At 47.2% G+C, this 20,075-nt stretch overlaps 1 protein-coding gene across 3 annotated transcripts in view; it reads left to right on the plus strand.

Annotated features, from left to right (window-relative positions):
• Positions 1-20,075, plus strand: part of NaPi-III (Na[+]-dependent inorganic phosphate cotransporter type III) — a 222,310-nt gene that overhangs the window by 126,975 nt on the left and 75,260 nt on the right. For 2 of the 3 annotated variants that reach the window (XM_071586965.1, XM_071586968.1), the window contains exon 3: positions 9,060-9,344. The gene's annotated coding sequence lies outside the window, so the exon portion shown is untranslated. The remainder of the gene's footprint in view (positions 1-9,059; positions 9,345-20,075) is intronic. The other variant, XM_071586966.1, reaches the window with a different exon arrangement.

Genomic DNA, 20,075 nt, shown 5'->3' on the forward strand with positions numbered 1-20,075 from the left:
CATCGTCTTGAGCACGGTTAGAATCCATTCGATCCGGACTGGATCAAATGCTTTTTCAAGATCGGTCGCTAGCAGTGATAAAAAACGATCGCCGTACAAGAGCGCGTAAAAAATAATGTCGCGAATTAAAAGTGGTGCATCGAAGATGTTTCGCATTTTCGACACGGCGTACTGGGATGGAGAGAGGACGATGTCGGCAGCAGCCGGAATTCTATATCGTAGGACGTGCGCCAATATTTTATAATCTGCGTTTAAAAGGGCGATTGGCCGGAAGTCGTTGAACGACTTGGGTCGCGTTTACTTTGGTACAAGCGTTATCACGGCGGTCCGCTGACTTGCAGTCAGAAAGCCGCTAGCTAAAATGCAGTTAAAAAGGTGGGTTAAAATAGGTTTTAAAACATCCCAGTATGCCAAATAAAATTCAAAGGGTAGGTCCTCCAAGCCGGGTGCTTTGCCCTTCGGGAACATGGAGGAGACGCAGTCCAGTTCGTCTGAACTTATGTCTCGACAAAAATCATCTTTTTGATCTGTGGAAAGCGTAGGGAGAGGGGGTGTGTCTCCCTCCTTCCATGGAGGATACCTGTTAAAGGTGTTTTGAAAGTGCCGGCCCGCTTCCCTAAGGAGGTGGGTGTCACCGGCGGTAGATTCTCTGACAGGGATTCTGTCTATATCGGAGCCGGAGTTGGATTTCATCCAGCGCCGAAGCTCAGATAGCGTTAGGGGGCCCCCTATATCCGTGTCCAGTTCTTTTTGCCACTTTTGGGGAGCGTATTTTTGGAGCTCGTGGCCTAGTATATTTTTTTTAGGGACGACACTTGGGCGTGGAAACTCTCCGGTGCCATATCCTTACGCAGGAGCTCATCTAGCGCTCGGCGGTAGGAAATGGTGTAATTTTTTTCCCTACGCCACTCAAAAGTTTGCCTTTTGATGTGGGTGACAATGCGGGGTTTGAAAACCTCGTCCCACCAAACAGCGAAGTCTGCACCGGGCCGGAGTGCCGCGATCAGTTCGCACACCCGGGTGCGGATAGAATCACGACGAGTCGCGTCCTCCAACACGCGGAGGTCCATGCGCCACACGGAGCCGCAGCGGTGACGTGCGCGCCCGGGGTTGTGTCCGGGCATGTAACTCACATGATCACTGCGCAGTGATCAGAGAAGGACACCGGGAGGGTGTCCACTGTCTGGACATCATTCTTAGGAATGCCGAGACGAAGAGGTAGTCATTCCGCGTCCGAGAGTTAGGCCTTGATCGCGTGAAGGGGGCGGGACCGTCGCAATAAGAACGCACTGCGTCAATCGCTCCAATGGAGTCGAGCATCAGTGAGAGCGCCCGGCTCGGATAGTATGTCATACTATCCCTGTTCGAGGCACTATCCTCTCGGCGGTAGATCGAGTTAAAATCTCCGCCCAATATGGCCTTCCCCGAGAAGGAATACAGGTAGGTGAGGAGAAGTTCATTGAAATATGTTTCGCACTCTGCCCTCGCGCGCTCACCGGAGAGAGCGTTAAGGTTTGTGTCCGTTGACGACTTTCGCTCCCTCTGAAATTTCCCTCCACGTGGAGGGGGATGCGGGGGTTCGGCGGGAACATCTGAGGGCGCACCCTCGATGAGTATCAGCGACCGCGCCCTCTCCTCCACAGCCATCTCGGGCTCATCCACCTCCTCAGCGGTGTTCGGGTTGGAGGCCAAAAACATTGCCTCCGCATAGCTCTTCCCTCCCTGGTTCCGAGGGCAGGTCTTGCGCTCGTGGCCTTCTTGGTTCCAACGGTCGCAGGTGCGGCGCTGACCCTCGTAGATGATGTTGGCCCGGTTGCCGCCGATGTGGAGGTACGAGGGGATATTCCTTTCGACCGTCATCCGTACCTCTCTCGTACCTGTCAACACGCGCGCCATTTTGTCGCCCTCCCACCTGTTTTCCCACGAGCGATGGATTTTTCCAAAACTTTGAAGCTCGCCTGTTATATCTTCCAATGGGGTCTCCACGGGGATACAAAGAACCCTGACATAACAAGGGCTACCTGAGGTCTCATCAATCGTAATCGTCGTCCTCGGATCATTTAGGGATGAAACGGTAGTTTTCGTGGGATATTATCTAGAATCCTCTTCATAGTATCTTCAGTTGCCAACTTCAGGAATACCAAATGGCGGTTATATCCAAATTGGATCGCCACCATCTCTTCGGGTGTGAGGCCGTGCGACTCTAGTGTAAAGAGGAGGACCTCCAACGGAGTTGGGGGCTTTGCCTTCTCATCAACTTGCAAGGCGAGCGTGTTTACGCGACGTACGACCATTTTGAAAGAAATCAAAATGAGCACGCCAGCGGGGAAAAAAAGAAGAGCGCACCGAAAGCACCCCAAGAAAGAAAAAACACTACCTCCCCGCTACACGGACCAGGCGATAGCGAATAAAAAGGAGCCTAAGCTCTACACCAGGAGTCAAGGTCAGTCTTGATCCAGTAAACAAAACGAAAGCACGGCCTTCCCGGCGGAAGAAGTCGAGGGTCAAACCGCAAGCTTCTTGATGAACTAGGCGGTCAACCGCCGCTCGAAACAAAACACGATCGGAACCTCGATTTCCGAGAGAGTCCAGCAATGCCGCTCTCCAAATCCCGGCGGCCGAAGCCTCGGATGCCAGCGAATTTTAGACACTCGGTGAACACAGGCACGTTCTGCTATCGAGGCGTTCTCTTAAACTCTGAAATTTTTGGGTCTTTTAAAGGAACAAGATTTTGTGACGAAATACCGTATATACAGTGTCACAGGCATTCGTAGTCGTGCGCGACGGGCCACAGTCCACGAGGTTAAAGCCAACTTTAAACTCTTAGGCTGTTTATTGAGATCTGGGTTCCAATACCAGTCAAGGCGAATGATTTTTACACTCTGAAATTGTTGCATTGAAATGCTCATTAGCGGATGATTCAGTTACAAGTTACTGTTGCGGCGTCTCCCGCTGTTTCTTTGGAAATGTAAGAATAGGTTATTGTGGGGGAATGTTGGTCCTGGCGAGAGAGAGAACTACCGTCGTTTAAGGAAGAGCCAAAGGAGTCAGGTATCGGATCTTCTAATTGAATGAATATCTAGTGAACAAATTGACAGCTATTGAAGTTCAATTTGCTTCAGCACGCGTATTGATTTTCTTTGGTCTTAACAATCGACGTAATTATCGAGAACTTAGGGCATGAAGTTCGCGAGGTATTGCTCGGTAATTTGATCTTCAGAAACTAATTACGTATACACCTTAAAAAGGAGTGTACATTAAATATACCAAATAGTCGCATGGCCCCTGGAAAAGATGCGAATTTGTATCTTCAGAAAACGTGGTTATTTCTGACCTTCGGATGAAAGCGTGCGCCTCGAAATGCTATCGAGCAATGATTCCTCGCAATAATTTCATACTGCTCGGTGGAGGAATAATTGCCTAAAATATATTATCTTGGCGCGGCCGTCTCTCATGACGCTGTGATATTAAAAGACTCCCTTGGCGTGGCTCCTGTCGAGGGGAAGACCATTTCGGGACGCCCGCGGGGGTGCCCCGAATAGAGGATGCCGCATCACAAGAGAGACGGGAGTTTTTGGAAAGAAGTTCGTGAGGGTGTTAGTTCGTGGCTTCGTCTACACATCTACACAATACCCCGCAAGCCGTCGCGAGGACGGGTGGCAGGGGGTGGTAAGTCACCAGCCATTCAACATGCATATGTCCTCTACGTATTTCCTCATGCACCTGATACCCCGCAATCCGCCGAAAACGGCGTGGAAAGCGGGCGACCGAGCACCAAACATGCAACATGCCTACATATATTACGAGTATTACATGGTTAGCAGCTGTTCTATGCCTACACAAACAAGACAAAGAAATCATTAAAAGAAGGCAGGCAGACATGCAATTCAGGCACTTAGTATCCGTTAGTTTTCTAAACATTGACAAATACAATATACATAGTATACATTCAATATTTATAGTATACATTCACCTACACCCCGCCTGGCACAAGGTCTCACGGCTGGGGGCGCTGGGGCGCCAGACTTGGAGAGTGGTTTGTGGGGATTTAGTCTTGTATAGCCCTTATTTTCGATAGCGTGTACCTATTATTTTCTTTGGTGTTCCCCCTTTTATTGTTGTCATGAAAAGTGCTCGGGAAAAACGAATACTTGAATATGTCAGTTAAACAATCGAACCCTATAATTTTGTAGCAATATTCGACCCTGCCTATGTAATTAGGGAGCTTAATTATATCTCCAATATCGGATGCAGAACCACACGCTTCATATTTATGTAATTAGTTAAATCCATCCCTGAGTCATCGCATGGTTGCGGTTCCTTCCCGGATTCTGTATTGAGTGCGTGATGCTTTGTGTCCTTTGGTACGAGCTATTCACGAACCTAGCGGCCATTCTCTTTACCCTATTCAATTATGCAATGGATGTTTTTGAAAAGGATCCCAGACGCTCGCCGCATACTCAATGTGAGGTCTTACTAAACATGAATAGCACGTTTCCTTCACTTTTTCGTCGCTACCCCTTGCAAATAATGAAAAAATAAAGAAAAGGAAACAGACCGGCAACCACTAGGGGGTGTTAAGGAATAACAGCGACTCTCGTGAATCACATTCGCACACACTCAGGGTTTGCAAGGATTTCTATTATGCCGGGCACCCAACCATCTCACTCAAGAATGAAAAATTGAAAAGGACAGGACTCAAGTTCACGGAAAAAAGTGACCATCGTGAATCACTTCTACTCGCAGTTTTTGGGGTTTACAAGGATTTCTCCAATGCCTTGTCAAGATTTCTCCTCCTCATATCAAGTCTATGCCCTTGGCTATTTCGTTTTTTCAGTTGGAGTAGGGTTGTCGTGATGGGCATCGATGGCGTCCGTTGTCGTGATGGTCGGGAATTGGGGAAGTGTATCGCGCGCTCGGTCTCTTGTGCTCACTGAATACCTGCCTCGTCTAGACTGTTGCTTAAATGGCTGTTAAATAATTTGAATGAGTTCTTGCAGCGATGGGGCATTGTGCCTCGGTGGAAAATCATCCGTTTGGTGCGCGGAAGCACCAGACCGCGGGGCAATGACGCTCCCGGAGAAGGTCGAGGATGACGGCTGTTGATGGAAAATAGCGCCACCACTTCATTGGGGGGGGAGACAAGGCGACTGCGTGCATCGCCTCTAGGGGCGCAAGCTACCTCCCTCCCCCTTACCCTTTATTGACTGCTGTGGGAATCAAACTGCTGACCCCGTGACCTTAAGGGGCACACATCTTTCTCTTTTTGTCGCTCCCGTCTCCCCCTGCTCAATCCCCTTCGTGTATTGATTTTCCGCTACCAGGTCGGTCTGTCCTCTCCGCCCCCCGCCCCCAATATAGTGCCCGTCAGCCCCTTGTGCCCCGATTCCCCCTCCCTGACCCAATCCCATAATTCCGACAGCACACTTCCTCCACCCCCGCACCCACCCCTGATAGAGCTGGACGGGGGTGTGGGGTGATGCAGGAATTCGACACGGCAGGTCCTTATCAATTCTAACTCCAAGGGGGGGGGGGTGTCGTGCCGATGTGAAGAGAGGGAAGCGGGGCACCCCCCCTTCGTTGCGGGGGGTAGGGCGTCGAAACGGGGTAGAATCGCCCGAGATCCTAATTCCACCGAATAGTGACTGCCACCGTTGGAATCGTAATGAAGACACGCCCACCAACACGTTGGAGTGGGATGTCCCCTAGGGGGAGGGGGGCGGGAGGGGGTAAATAATGGCAGGCGATGCTGTGCACTCATTTCAGGGTGGAGCGGTGCTCGCAAACGGTGCGCATTGCCCTCTTCCATCCAAATGCAACATTTAGTGGCATTGTGTCGTTTTAATTTCCTTGAACAGCGCACTCGTCGTCCGAGAGCGCTGGCTTTGTCCTGCGTGTCCGTTTGGACGCGATGGTCTCCGGGCGCCAGTCGCGAGCGCGCGGACTCACGAATGTGTCCTGTAATGGGGTCGATCAGGGTACCTTGGCATAGTATGCGAGAAAGTTAGACGAAGGGATGGATGGTGTCAGTGCGGTGTTAGGAAGGGGGGAGGGAGACTATAATAATCCGCGTCATTTGGAATTAACAAGCCCAAAGAGCATTTTGCAGCCCAAAGTCCTTAAACTAAGTTAAAAAAATACTCCCGAACCGTAGCTTTAAATTATCCGTACTTATTTACGGAAATGTCGAACTAAATGACCATCAAAAGAGATGGTTGAGACCGATGCTTAGTGGTAATCCATTTGTAAAGCACGAAGAAAGAATCAAAAACCTTGCGTTTCCACATGGAAAGAATTGATTACTGTAGACTAATATCGCTACTCTTGCTTTTCTTCTGGACTCATTCCTAATCATCATCTGGAGTGGAGTCCAGATGGTGCCACAGTGCAGCGAAACTTGTCGACAGTAATCAATTCTTTCCATGTGGAAACGCTAAGTCTTACATTATTTTTTTGTGCTTTGCAAATGGCAATCTATTAACGAGAGATAATGACGATCATCCAGAGAAATGACGACTGATATTTAGATTTTTTGAAATGTAGTGCTTCGAATTCAGCACATACTAATGCATTTCAACTGCGTGATTATTTACATTTTCCCGGAGGCGGATGTAGATTCCGGTCATAATTTAGTACGTGTAGTAAAAAAATGTCACATCAAATTCAGGAAGATGAAATGGGAAAGACGGGTTAGGAAATGGAGTGTGGAATCTCTAACTGGACTGACAAGGATGGATTATCATCCACAGGCTGGGGAGAAAATCATGAATGAAGGAAGAGGGCTGGGTACTACGGAAGGAAAATTGGAACAGATGAAAAAATGGGGATATCGTAAGACGCAAACGAAACTATAGGAGCAGTACAGTGAATAAATAATAATAAAACAGTGATTGTGAATAGGGAAAGGACAATGAGGCCATGGATTTCGGACGAGGTAATTAGAAAGAGCGACGAGGGAAGAAAATGGGAGGAAGTTAAGTGAGAATTAGGTAGAAAGGAGTGTGGCGTCACAATTTGCTGATTTGAATGAGATTTGTATTGCCAACAGCAAACAGTATGCTGCGCACCCTATATGAAGAGTAAAACTATAAAATGAGGCGGGAAACAAATAGAGCGAAAGTAGCGTGGTGGAAGACACAATCGGAGAATATGAAAAGTTAACAGAGCAAGGGTGCAATTGGTGCGCTACACTAGAAGGTGGAAGAACTGTCAGGAACTAGGAAAAGAAAATCCGTGCAAAAGATGAAATGATAGGTCTGGAAAATAATCGAAGCCCAGATGATTCTAGAGAGATGGAAGAAATTACGGGGGGATCGAGATGGTGCGGGGGCTAACGTCCTGGCTTCCCACCCTGAGGGCGCGGGTTCAAATCCCGGCGGTGTTGAATATTTTTCAGAGGTATCTCGATCCCTACTTGAGGTGCTTTGTGGAGGGCACTTTGAGTGAGTACGCCGTCCGTCGGATGGGACGTTAAGCTGCGGACCCCTTGGCGCCTTTCGTAAAGAGCAGGCTAATGCCGACGCCGGGTTTCTCTCCTCCCTTCACCCTTTCCTGTCCATCTTCTATGGCGCAAATGACCTTAGCTGTCGGTCGCCTCCCCTCAAAACTACTACTACTAGGAATTACATGGGCCGTTCAATAAGTCATTAGGGAAAAAATTGGAAAACAAATAACTGTGGGTAAATTTTTTTATTGTTCTCCGTGATTTTCTTATAGCACAATATTCTTTTCCGAGCGTTTCTCTGACTTTTTCAAACCGTTCGGTAAGTAGGATTTCGGATGAACCTCAAAATGGGCGTATGTGTTGGAGGTGACTTTCTCGTTCGACGTGAGTCGCTTTCCACAGGGCCGTTTTTTTCATCTTTGGGTATTGAAAAAAGTCACTGGCGTGAAAATCAAATGAATACGATGGATGTTGTATGCGATAATTCGAACTTTAATTCCATTAGTATCGCCATCGAAACTGCACAGATGCTCACACCCGTGCATTGTCTTTTGATGGAAGTGAATTTAGTGTTTGCCAAATGAGGATGTTTCTACTTGATTCTTTACCTCAACCGGTGCGTTAACGACGCGTAATACTCTCTATTTAGCATTTGCCCTTTGTTTCAAGTAATCGATGCAGATGTATCCGCGTGCATCCCAAAATCCCGCGGCCATCACCTCGTCGACTGATTTCACCGCCTTCGCCTTCTTCGGATCTCCTTCACGTATCGCGCTGTTTCGACTGCTACTCTGTGCCTCTGGATTGTTGTTGTGGAGCATCCATGTTTCGTTATGTATCGACGCAGAAAACTCGCCTGGATTGCGACGGAAGGGTGCCAAATCAGCCTCCGAATGGACCACACGATTGCGTTTATTTTCCACTGAGGACAAACGCGGCACCCATCTTGCCGAGATTTTTTTCTCATCCAATTTTTCGTACAAAACAGAAAGCACTGTACTACCTTCTGATATGCCTTTGGTATCAAATATTTCGCGAACTTAGATTCATCGACCACTCAAAACCCTATCTTGGATTTGGTCAATAATTTCTGAGGAAATCTGGACTATCACTGGATATCCCGAAAGATGTCCATCATTTGTGGTTGTATTTATATATTTAGTTAGTTTAGTTATATTTATTATAATGTTGAGTTTAAAGTCTATTACACAATTGTAAACAGTCGCACACATGGTGCTTAATGTGCCGTGAACTTCAAACGACTCGACTTTCGGTGTTAAGTGTGTAATTGGAAATGTTGAAATAAATAAAATCGTAACTTCACTCACTTAATGAGCACGACCGACATAGGTTTCGACTTTGGACGTCACCAAGTATGTGTAGAATTGCAAAGCTATTTATTGCATTTCAATATGTTGTGTAGATACCATTAAGTTCCGTCGGAGACTACACATGTAATTGGAAGTTTTTATCCATTGAATTGAAAGCTTAGGTTTGTTGCGATAATTATCTGATTTTGCTTGAGTGAAGTTTTGAAGCTCATGCGAGGTTGAGGTGCACGTACGCTTTGGTGTTTGAAAAAATAAAAACCCTGTCTCCTCTCTTTCCTTTCCAGAAGATGAGTCCAAGGGGAAGCAGTAATTCGTCGGGTCTGGGGGAGCTGTCGGGCCCCAGGGCCTCCTCTTAGCGGCGGGTCTTCGCGGCAACGGGAGGCGGCGAGCGGGGGAAGGGCAGGAGTTGGCTCAGGACGGTGGGGAGGCGAAGGGAGAGATTCCGCCTTCAAGGAACCTACTCAAGTACTGCCGGTGTGATGCTCAAGAGGTATTCCTAAACCGTGGAGAGAGCGATAAAAGTATGAAGTTGGAAGCCATGTAAATCGGCTCGCTTCCGAATACAATTGGTGAGTAGCATTGCTTCGCTCTTCCTTCCGCCGTGCGGAATAGTTCCCCAGTGCATGTCTAGCCGCGGAGAGTGGAAAGCGTTGTTGCGCGTGCATCGTGGGAAGATAGGAGTGGCCTTGGTGTGGGATGGGTTGCGGCACCCGCTGTAAATCAACCGGAGTGGGAATCTACGACATTCGCGCAATTGCTTCGTTTCTTGCCTCGTGGAAATCACTCGAGTGGATCGCCCATGGGAGACGTCACCACCTTTTCATTCCGGGAAACGCGAAATAATGATATCGCGGCGTTCCTCGGAATGCGCCGGGCGCGGTTTGACCGCGAGGGGGGGCGTTGGATGCCGCCGTGCGTCAACCGCCCGCTTCCCCTCTCACGACACGTCTGTTATTATCTGCAGTTAACTTCTGAGTAAAGCCCCATCCTCCCCAATCCCCAGGCAAGCATCGGTGTCATTTCGTCACCCTGCGTTTGGGAAAGGCAAAAGTGTCGCCACTGCGGACGAGGGCCAAACCACCCTAAAACCTCCCCCCCTTTCTTACTCCGGTTTGTCTCCTCCTCTTGCGCTCGTCGCTAAACCCTCCAGGATAGGAATTCTTGGAGGCATAGGCATCGATGCTAAGTGCTCCACCTGGTAGTGCAAGAATGAAATAATCGGTGGTTGTTGATGGGACCGAGATCGTGTTGTGGCCATAGTACGTATTCAATTGTTGTCTCCGGATGGGAAAATAGTAGTCTTGAAATTAAGTTAATTCCAATAGCTAATAATAAGGAACCTTTAGAAGGTTTCAATGACGTTATTTCGGGCATCCGCTGATCATCAATGGGGAGAGGGCAAGTCATTGCCGAAGCGCTGTTCGATGTCAATTGAGTAATCAAGTTGACATGGGTGGGGGAGGGGGAGAGGGGAGGGAGAGGTGGGAGCATTGTTGGAAATGTCCGTTAATGTATTTTGAATGCTGGCTTGTTCAAAATCTTTGCCCTATTGGACGAGTGTGCCGTTTATGATGCCTGTCTCGTTGCTCATGATGTTTCCTTGTCGCACGTGTACGCCTTAGATGGCGTCCAGGTTGAAGTCATCTGACTGTTTGATTAACGTTTTGCGCGCGAATGCGTGGCATGCTTCATGGATGTGTTTGGCAACATCTGATTGGTTAAAACGACCGTCTGTGTAATGATCTAGCTGCTCTTGGAACCTGACGATGCGTGGTGTTTGTGTCGACTTGTTAGAACACTTTTTGGAGTCCCTTGGCAAGGGTTGGGGTGGTGGGGAATGGCAATTCTCTTGTGCTGACTTGCCCTCTCGCTCTGTCGAGCCCTCTACTGTCCCCGTTCATGGTCACCGGATGACCGAAATAGCGCCATTGGAGATTTCTTATTTTTTATTATTATTGGCTGGAGGAATTTACTAAACCTCACCTTCACCGCCGCTCGTATTCTTCCAGTAGTCTTGAGACTACTGGTTTCCCATCAGGAGAGCCCGGGTTCGATTCCCGACGTTTTTAGGGTTTTCTGTTGTCTTCTGATACCTCTTGGGGTGACGTGTAAGTAGAGATCGCCAATTGTCGTTCGACAGATGAGACTCAGACGACCCTTCGGCCTTTATCCCTTGGAGTGGATTGAAATTTTCGACTCGTGGTGTCTCCCTCCACCCTTGTTGTAATTAGTACTCCAAACACCAGTTAATTATCCTTAATGAGCTCAGCCGAAGCTTGTCTTTCGTAGGGGCGACTACGCGATTCATATGGAATTCGCGTGATGATTGAGTGTCCTTACCGGTGGCTAGAATATAGATAAAATGGATTTACCTACGTTGCTCCAAGTATTGGGCTAGTCATACGGGTAAAATGAAATTTTAAAGTGGACCGAGCATGGCGATAGGCAAATAATGTTACCTCATTTTCCAACGCCTATAAATAGCTGATAACTGAATGTAATCGTATGGATTTTTCCATTGTCCATGTTTTGTTACCTTGAAGATGTCATTTGAAAATTTTGACGATTTTCTTACATCCCATTACGTGAAACGTATACCGCTTTCCCTCTGCTCGCAAGGTTCATTTGTGAAAAAGGGCAATGGGGTGTTTTGATTGATATATTCGCCGCGAGAGGGCGTGGTTAGAGGGCGCTCGGTCTCTGGTCGGCACACCTTTCGCCTCCGTTGGGGATACGGAGATTCCGTCGCGAGGACACACGGGAGCAAACCGCGACCCATCGGCACCCCTGGAGGCAGTTTTATAGCGGGCGGTATTCTTCGTCCGTTTCTTCCTATCTCTCTGATGGTAGCCGAGGTTCGTTCGCGTGCGCAAAAGAAATGTCCGGAAGTAATGACCTGTGTGATTCCTTATCGTTGGCACGCCATGGTTAGGCGTATGTGAAGGCGGCTTGGCGCAGATCTCCTGAAGTTCCGATCGTATCTTGAATTTAGTAGGCGTTACTAAGGTCCTTAAGGGTATGCGTGCAAGCTTCCTTGGCGGTACTTGGGGCCCCATGGTGGTGTCCGTTGAAGAAGGGAGGATTTCACTTTAATAGGGAATAGTAAATAGTCTGCTGGTGCCTAGCCGGGGCCGTAAGGGGGTTGGGGAATTGTCGCGATCTTGTTTCGTCAGGTGGTGGGTTACCTTGTATCCTCCAGCGTTCAAGACCTTCAGGACAAGTTGAGCGCTGATCTTTCGCATCGCCAAATATTCAGTGATAATGGTTTGCAACGTCACGGTCTTATCAACGGAAATACGATCTGTGATCATGCGCACCCTTAACCGACGCTCTGAATTCAGCACTTCAGGCACACGTTGTATATTGTCGTAGGTACTTGACGTCGACGGTCGTCCAAACGCGGGGCTCGTCCTCCGCACTCTCTCGGCCATCTTTTAAGAGCTTGTGCCTTTGTTAAAAACTGCATTTAGTGACAATCCTTGAACACGTGGAAAATAATATCCAACGTCTCCGTATCCGATTACCCCCGTCCAGCACAAAATTTGATGGCGCACCGCTGTTCAGTGGTCCCGTCCACTGTTTGGGATTGCACCGAGTCACTCTAAAGGGCTCCACTAAAAACACGATTCAGCCCGGACGAACGCTCGCGGGCGATTGGCGCTTGGCGCGTGTTGAAGGTCAGGCACTTAACCACACGGCCTGCGGGGTGCGAGCGCGCTACGAGGTGCAGTCATGTTAGAAAAATGTTGTTCCCGATACTTGCTGTCGATACCATATGGACGCCATACAGTTTAGATACCTAGGATGTAGAGTAGAGAGCGATGGAGGATTGTGCGTGAAAATATAGCTCAGAGTGAGATAAACTGCGAATGGAATAACTGAAAAGAGAGTGTGGGATACCGTGCGAGAGGAAGGTGCAAAGTAAGGTAAAAAGATAGTTTTTTTTATTTATGTACCCTGCGAACCACCGCTAGAGTGTGTGGCTAGAGGTGAATACACAGAAGACTAATTTTTACCCAAAAATGACCCTACCGCGGTCGGACAATGTTATTATGATCCCTTATCGTCCGTGGGGAAAATGGCATCTAAAATCTCTCTGGTCTACACTCTCTCTCTCTCTAACTTTATTGACATGATATATCCTACCGAAGTACGATGGGGGTAATAATACATTTCAACATCACTGCAAAAGAGACGTGCTTCCAAAGTAAATGAATCTGCGGCTAAACCATCGAATAGCCTATGTCGCAGAGAACTGGCCAGTTTACGAACCCTTAGTCCCATGGACAACGTGGGGCAAGAGACTTGAGAGGAAAAAGGCTGAAAGTAACGCGTTTACGAAAGCAATGTAAGTGATGACAAATTGCGAGTGTCGAACACTTGCAGGAAAGAGTTTGAAACGAAGGCGTTACGTCGCACGTTTGTTTTGTGCGCGTCACTCGGGCACGAGGTATAATGGGCGTGATTGGCTTGGAGGCTTTGGAGTTGCGGACGTGGGGAATGTTGGGGAAGGGTGGCTGCGACGCCAGAAGTAATTGACGTGTTAGGAGCACTGGGGGCAGAAGGTATGATGAGTGGGTGGAGGAGGGATCACGTGCTTTGAGATGTAAAGGGGAAGGCGTTGAAGGCCAGGTGGAACTGTGGGTCAGTGGTGTGTTTTACCCATGCACCTCCAAGGGGAATATGATTCAATTGAAATGTAAGTATCTGCTGTTGCAATGTTCAAATTCTTCCGTGATTGTTGCACAGAGACAGGTACTCGATGGAATTAATATCTCAATTAATATTGCCGCTAAACAAATATTTGCGAAGGTGTAGCTCCCATGTTGGGGTGATATTGACTCTTTAAATCTCCTGGAATGGCATCGTTCGTTATGCATTCTACTGAGATAAAACCGCAGTTTCCTGGAAGATAATGAGGCGTTCCAAAGGGCCAGTCCGAAGAAAGATGCGTGGCAGGGGAGGAGGAAGGCGTGGACGCACGAGGGCAGCGCACCTGCGCCGACTTCCTCCCTAAACCGCCAGACTCCGGCGAATTATCGCGGGAGCGCACTCCCTCCCGGGGTGTGCCTCCACCGACGAGAAGGGTGTCAACTGGGGCTGCGCGCCGGCCGCCCCGGGCACCACCCTCCGCCATCCGTCGGGAGCGATGCGTGATAGTGGCGGGAAGCGGACAAGGGCATTTGAGGTGTAAACACGAGAGCAGCTGTTGAGTGGCCAAGTGTTTCTTGTGGGACGCATCCAGTGGCTAGCTGAATCTATTCGTGGCACGAGTTGATATTTGGACCCTACGAGAATCGGTAGTTTTTATTAATATTTTATAATGTTGATTTTCAATTTTTGTATCGAGGTGACTCAAAATTAATATTTATATGTATTATTTTGGAAAGGACATCATCGCGGCATATGAGTCACATTTTGACCCAAATATGACAATGTCATCATGATTCCCTATCGATCGTGGGGAAAATGTCATCTGAAATCTATTGGTTCTACGCTTGATCTCTTTAATTCAATGAGCGTGATCTCTGCTACCGTAGTGCGATGGGGTTGATCAAACAATTTCAAAATCACTGTTAAAGAGACGCCCATCTAATTTATGCAAGAGCTTCAATTTGTAATTTAACCTTCGCTCCGTGAGTGATGCCCAGCCTAGCCCCAATAATATTTTGGATAGTGTACTGAGGTTATCATAACAACGTGTCACAAATCTAGCTCCTCTACGCTGCAAGCGATCCAATTCGGCAATTAATCCAACTTAGTGAGGTTCCCATGCTCTTGTTGCATATTCTAAATGAGGCCTAACTAATCACAGATGATATTTCTCTTTGACCTTTTCATCACATTTACTGAGTACTGTTATAATGAAAATACACTCGTAATTAATAAATTCAAATGCCCTTCTGATAGAATATACTTGTAGCTGCAGTGGCGAAATCAGTCAGTGTATCATGTACTGGAAAAACATTTTTACTCTTTTGAATTTAAAAAAAAAACCTATTGACATGAGTGGCATTCACCAGTACAAGAAAACAGTTATAAAATGTTTACAACGGCTTTTTTCCGTGTCAGGAAGAACTAGTCGGGAGTTGGGCAAAGTAGTAAAGACAATGACGGATAATTGGCCCAACTATGCGTAATGGCGCTAATGACCTTGGCCTCCTCTAATTACTGCTTGAATGGAATGGAGGGAGGTGGAAAGTATGTGGAATTGTTTGTTTTTGCGTAATTTTAGGGTATTGTGTGATAATAGGCGGGCCTTTGTAATGTATCAGAGTTTAGTCTATGTGTTTCCCAGTATCATTTCGACGGTGGGCTACTTCCAGTGGACGCGATTTTTCTAGATTTTAAGAAATTCTTCGACAGAATACCCCATATTAAACTACTCGCAAAACTAAAAGCATATGGCATGGATGAAAATATCCGGTGTTGGATTAAAGACTTTTTGAATGGTCGGGTATTAAGTGTAGTTCTTCAGGTGTTTCCTTGGAAAGTGCTATCGGACATATTTTATTCCCACTTTACGTTAACAGCATTGACTCCGTGGTCACTAGTAAGATACGCCGACGATGAAGTGGTTTACCGTGATATCCGTGATCCTGAGGACGCAGTAGCTTTGTCAGATGACCTTAATGCTATGAAACACTGGTGCGACATTTGATACAAGAATTAAACTTTAAAAGTGCGTAGTGATGAATTTTTGAAAAAGAACAATTCCCACCCGAGCGCCTACTGCATTGAGAACACCGAAATGGAATGTGTAGACTCGATTAAATACCTAGGCACTACCCCCACTCACGATCTCTCCTGGGTGAAACACATACGGGGAATATGAAGGCAAGCTAACAAAAGATTAGGATTTCTTAGAAGAGTACTTGGTAAATGTAATGAAAAGGTCAAAGAGAAATGTCATCAGTCGTTGGTTAGGCCGCATTTATTTTTATTTATTTATCGACTTAATTGAGCGAGGTTGGGACTAATAGTCCCTTCTTCCACCTAACCTTACAGACATTAAATTGAAGACAATCACATACAACCAAGCCCTAGATAGAGGGAAATCCACCTAGGCGGGAATCGAACCCGCGACCTTTGGGTTGGTAGGCGAGGACGTTACCCCGCCGCCACCGAGGCCGGCTAATTGCCGAATTGGATCGACTGCAGCATAGAGGAACTAGATTTCTAAAACGTTGCTATTATAAGCTGAGGAACGTATCCGAAATATTAGAGCAGCTAGGCTGAGAATCACTCAACGGAGCGAAGGTTAAATTACAGATTGAATCTCTTGTATTAATTGGAAGGAGGTCTCTTTAAGAGTAATGTTGAAAATGTATTATTAACCCCAACGCACTACGGCAGGAGAGATCATGCAATTAAAATTAGAAAGATTAAGTGTAAAACAGATAGATTTAAGATGCCATTTTTTCCACAAACTATAAGGGATCATAATGCATTGTCCGACCGCGGTAGGGTCATTTTCAGGTAAAAATTTGTCTGTTGTGTATTCACCCCCCGCCACACACCCTAGCGGGGTCTTGCACGGTACAATATTAAAAAAATAAAATACTTTGAAAAGTGAAATGGCATTAATATCGTGAATAGACGGAGGAAACCCGGCTGCCTGCCGCGTCACACCAAATTAGAAGCAATCTCTCCCCGCTTGTATTAATGAAGGGGTCCTCCGGAGCACCAGTTGGGAAGCAGTCGATGATTGTTCGCCAGCCAATAAAGGCGCGGGCGTCGCCATGTTGTCGGCGGTGACGAAAGCCGTGACGGGAGGGTAAATACCCGCCGCGTGCTGTTGTGATGGCCACTATTTATTGCCACCGTTAAAACTTGTGCAAGGCCCGTAATGAGGGAGCCAATAAAGCGAATCCCAGTGGGGCGCGTGTGTGTGCGGGGCCCCAGGTGGCGATGCGGGGATGGCCGCGAAGTCGCGCCGGGTCATTTGTCAAGTGGTGGAGGGCCCCACTGTTTGCGGTGGCCGGGCGGGTTCCTCCTCGGGGCGAGGATTGGGCGCAGAGCCTTTACGAGACGGCGCTCTTAAGGCCTGCTCGTTTCCACTTGCAATACTCATTCACCCAAACGATGGCTCCCCTCTCTAATGCGCAATCTATGGAGCGTTCCGAATGGTAATCCGAGCTTCATTGAGAAGGTCAAATCCTATTCGTCATAGCATAGGTTGGGGATCGAGAAGGTGCGGTGGCTAGCGTCATGGCTTCCCACCCTGAGAGGCGGCAGATATTTTTCACTGTTATCCCGACCCCTACTTGAGAGGCTTGGTGGGGAATACTTTGAGTGAGTACTCCGTCCGTCGGATGGGACGTTAAATTGTTTGACCCCTTGGTGCCTTTCATTAAGAGTCAAACCAATACTACGACTACATTCTGTGGTGACATTTTGATTAAAGTTAAACATGGAAAAAACGATGTTTACAAAAGCATTCGAGTAAATTGATGAAAGAAGACCATTTGCTTCTCCACATATAGTATTTCTATGACGACCTCGGTTTCGTTGCAGCGTAACTTATTCGGGTCACGATGAAGATGTAACATAATAGCGAAACATAGGTCGTAATAAAGATGCTCTCTGTGGAGAAGCTGAACAAGTGTCTTCTGTCATCATGAAGCATCTCCGCCATGTCACACCTGGCCTTATATTGTGTGCTTGTGATAATGCCACATGATTCCTTAATCCTGAAAGTGTAAGGTGGTCCCTTTCAAATATGAAACTTATTTAATTGAAATACATGCCTGATTTTCTCTAAAAATGTTAGCAGCCATTCGTAAGTGTCTCTGAAAGAATCAACTGCGATGAATGTTTAATTGCATGATCTCACCCATCGATTCCATTTCCATTTAAAGATAATTAATCGATCGAGTTTGTTTATTTCAATTAATAGGAGCTTAACTTCTGAAAACCGACCCCAGTGGTGGCGGGGCAACGTCCTCGTCTGCCAACCCAGAAGTCCTGGGCTCGATTACCGCCGAGATGGATTTTTCTCCACCTAGGATTTGGGTGTATGTACGTAATAGTGTGAATGGTAATATCCTTGCTCATTATGAAGTCTGATGTGAAGGCCGAGGTGCTGTTTTCAGAATAAAACAAAGAACTGTTACCCATGCAAGTGAATTGCTTAAAATCCGTGTTTTTGTTGTAAAAAAATGTTAGGTTTTAGTGCATTCTGAAATTTCCATTTTAATCCGTAGAAGCAGAATCGTCTTTCGATATTTCTCATGTCCCAGAACCTGGCCCGGGAAGGGAGGGCGAGGGTACTTCTTGGGGTCATGAAGGTTCGTGGTCACCAGTAGATTGCATTGTGAGGTCAGGAAGGGCGTTAGAGCATGCTCTTTAATAAGTTTAAAGTTGCCCAGTACGTCGGTACCATTTTTTGCGTTTCAATTGTGAAAGACTTTCCGGAACATGCGTCTCATGTACATGAATATAACACTCGACCTTCCGCGTCGGGGAGGGCCAAGGTCACCAGTTCCTCTTGCCTCTGTGCCACTGACACCACTCGCCGTAATGGAATGTGCCCTTTCCGTATTCCCCCACCCCCTTCCCCTTTCCGGCTGGTCTCCCACTTTCTTGCCCACGGTTTCATTTCTCTTTCAGTTATCTCCATGGCGACGCACTCCTTTTTCCACGACGTTCCTTGGCGCCATTGGCGTCCCTCGATTCGCTCAATTAATTCATCCCCTTCCTCTATTTCGCATAAATATTCCCTCTTTCACCCGTCCTCACCCCTCGTGAAAAGTCGTACTTTCTCTCATTTCCGCTGTCTGTTCGCCTTGCTCATTCATTTCATTCTCCTCTCATCCCATCCATTCTCTTTTCTCTCAATGCCTCAGCGATCAGGTGATTGAAAGATTCCCGCCATCAGATTACAATTAAGAAGCACTCGCGTGCTATAATCTTTCGCCATCTTCCTTTCGCTTTGCATTCCTTTTAATTTTTATAATCATCCTGCCGCGCATGTGATGCCAATCGATGTTCATCCTCTCCTCTCGCCATCAACTGCCTTAGTATATAGGATGCACTCGCGGACTTCCATGGCAAAACACGCGCACTCTTCCACCCGCCGTAACAACTCCCGCTGTCGTCACCGACAATAACTGAATTATTTAAGGTATGTTACCGTTTCCGTTGATAGCAGAATATAGGAAAACTGAGCACACGCACAAGTAAGGCTTGTATAAAAAATATCGGGAAAGGTTTGGGGGGGGGGGGGAGATAAATTTTACTGTGGAAATCTGTGGAAAAGTACGAGTCTTTCTTTTTCGTATGGATATTCGCTTGATATTGCTACGATGCCTCAAAATTCTTCAACGTACATCGCCCCTGACGCACTTTTGCCCTTGCGGCCCTGGCACGATTTATTGCCGTGCATATTTTAGTAGTGGGTCGCGCTAGTCGAGGAGCGGTAGGGCGTTCGACTGCTGACTGGAGGGGCCCGCGTTCGATTCCCGGGCAAGTCTCTGGGCACCTGCAGCTCCAGCCAAGCTATGTGATTTTTCGGGTATCAGATCTTCCTGGGAAACCATAATCGGCACAGGGAAGGGAACTGGCCCCCCTACGCTGATGTGTGAATTTCACACTCCGTATAGGGCTTAGTACTGGGTGAATTCTGCCATCACCTACCAAACCGACCTTCGGGTTGATTACTGTGTTTATGGTTGTGTTTATATTTTAGCAATCGTCGCAAATGCCGGCCTACAATCCTTATTGGATTGAAGACGATCGATTCCCGCCGAATTCCTTGGAGGGAGCATTTGGCAGAAGCGTGTCGTAGTTTTAGGGCGGACAGTGTTATTTTTCAGGATATGAGAAAAGCAGGCGAAGCTCAGCGGTTTCTCTTGCTTGATTGAAACGGCAGATTATTTTTCATTGCTGGAGCCACCGTCGAATTTAAAACTTATGTATTGTCCCGTGGCGTTGTAGAATTCCTTCGATTCCGCATGTGAATTCTCCCGTGAAATGTCTAAATGATAACTTGTAATGGAAGAAACTACAGGAAACCTGTATTTTGAATGGAGTGTGATTTCGTTAGCTATCAGCTGACCGCCGACTTTATCAGCCTCTTCCATTTTTCAAGTGAATGATTGAGGGTTTGGTGCATATTCGTAGTGTAAATAATTGATATTTTTCCCAGCTTATTTCTTTGACAGAAGGTATTTTTATGATTTGAAAACTGTGGGTGAAGACGGAATTTCTGAATTTGAAATCCGTAATTCGCCTTTATGACGGTAAACTTGCGAAAATTAGTCTGGTGGGCATTCATCCCCTACCCTACACCCTAGCGA

This window comes from Hetaerina americana, unplaced genomic scaffold (assembly GCF_022747635.1).
Source record: "Hetaerina americana unplaced genomic scaffold, ioHetAmer1.1.p SCAF_28, whole genome shotgun sequence".
NCBI lineage: Eukaryota > Metazoa > Arthropoda > Insecta > Odonata > Calopterygidae > Hetaerina > Hetaerina americana.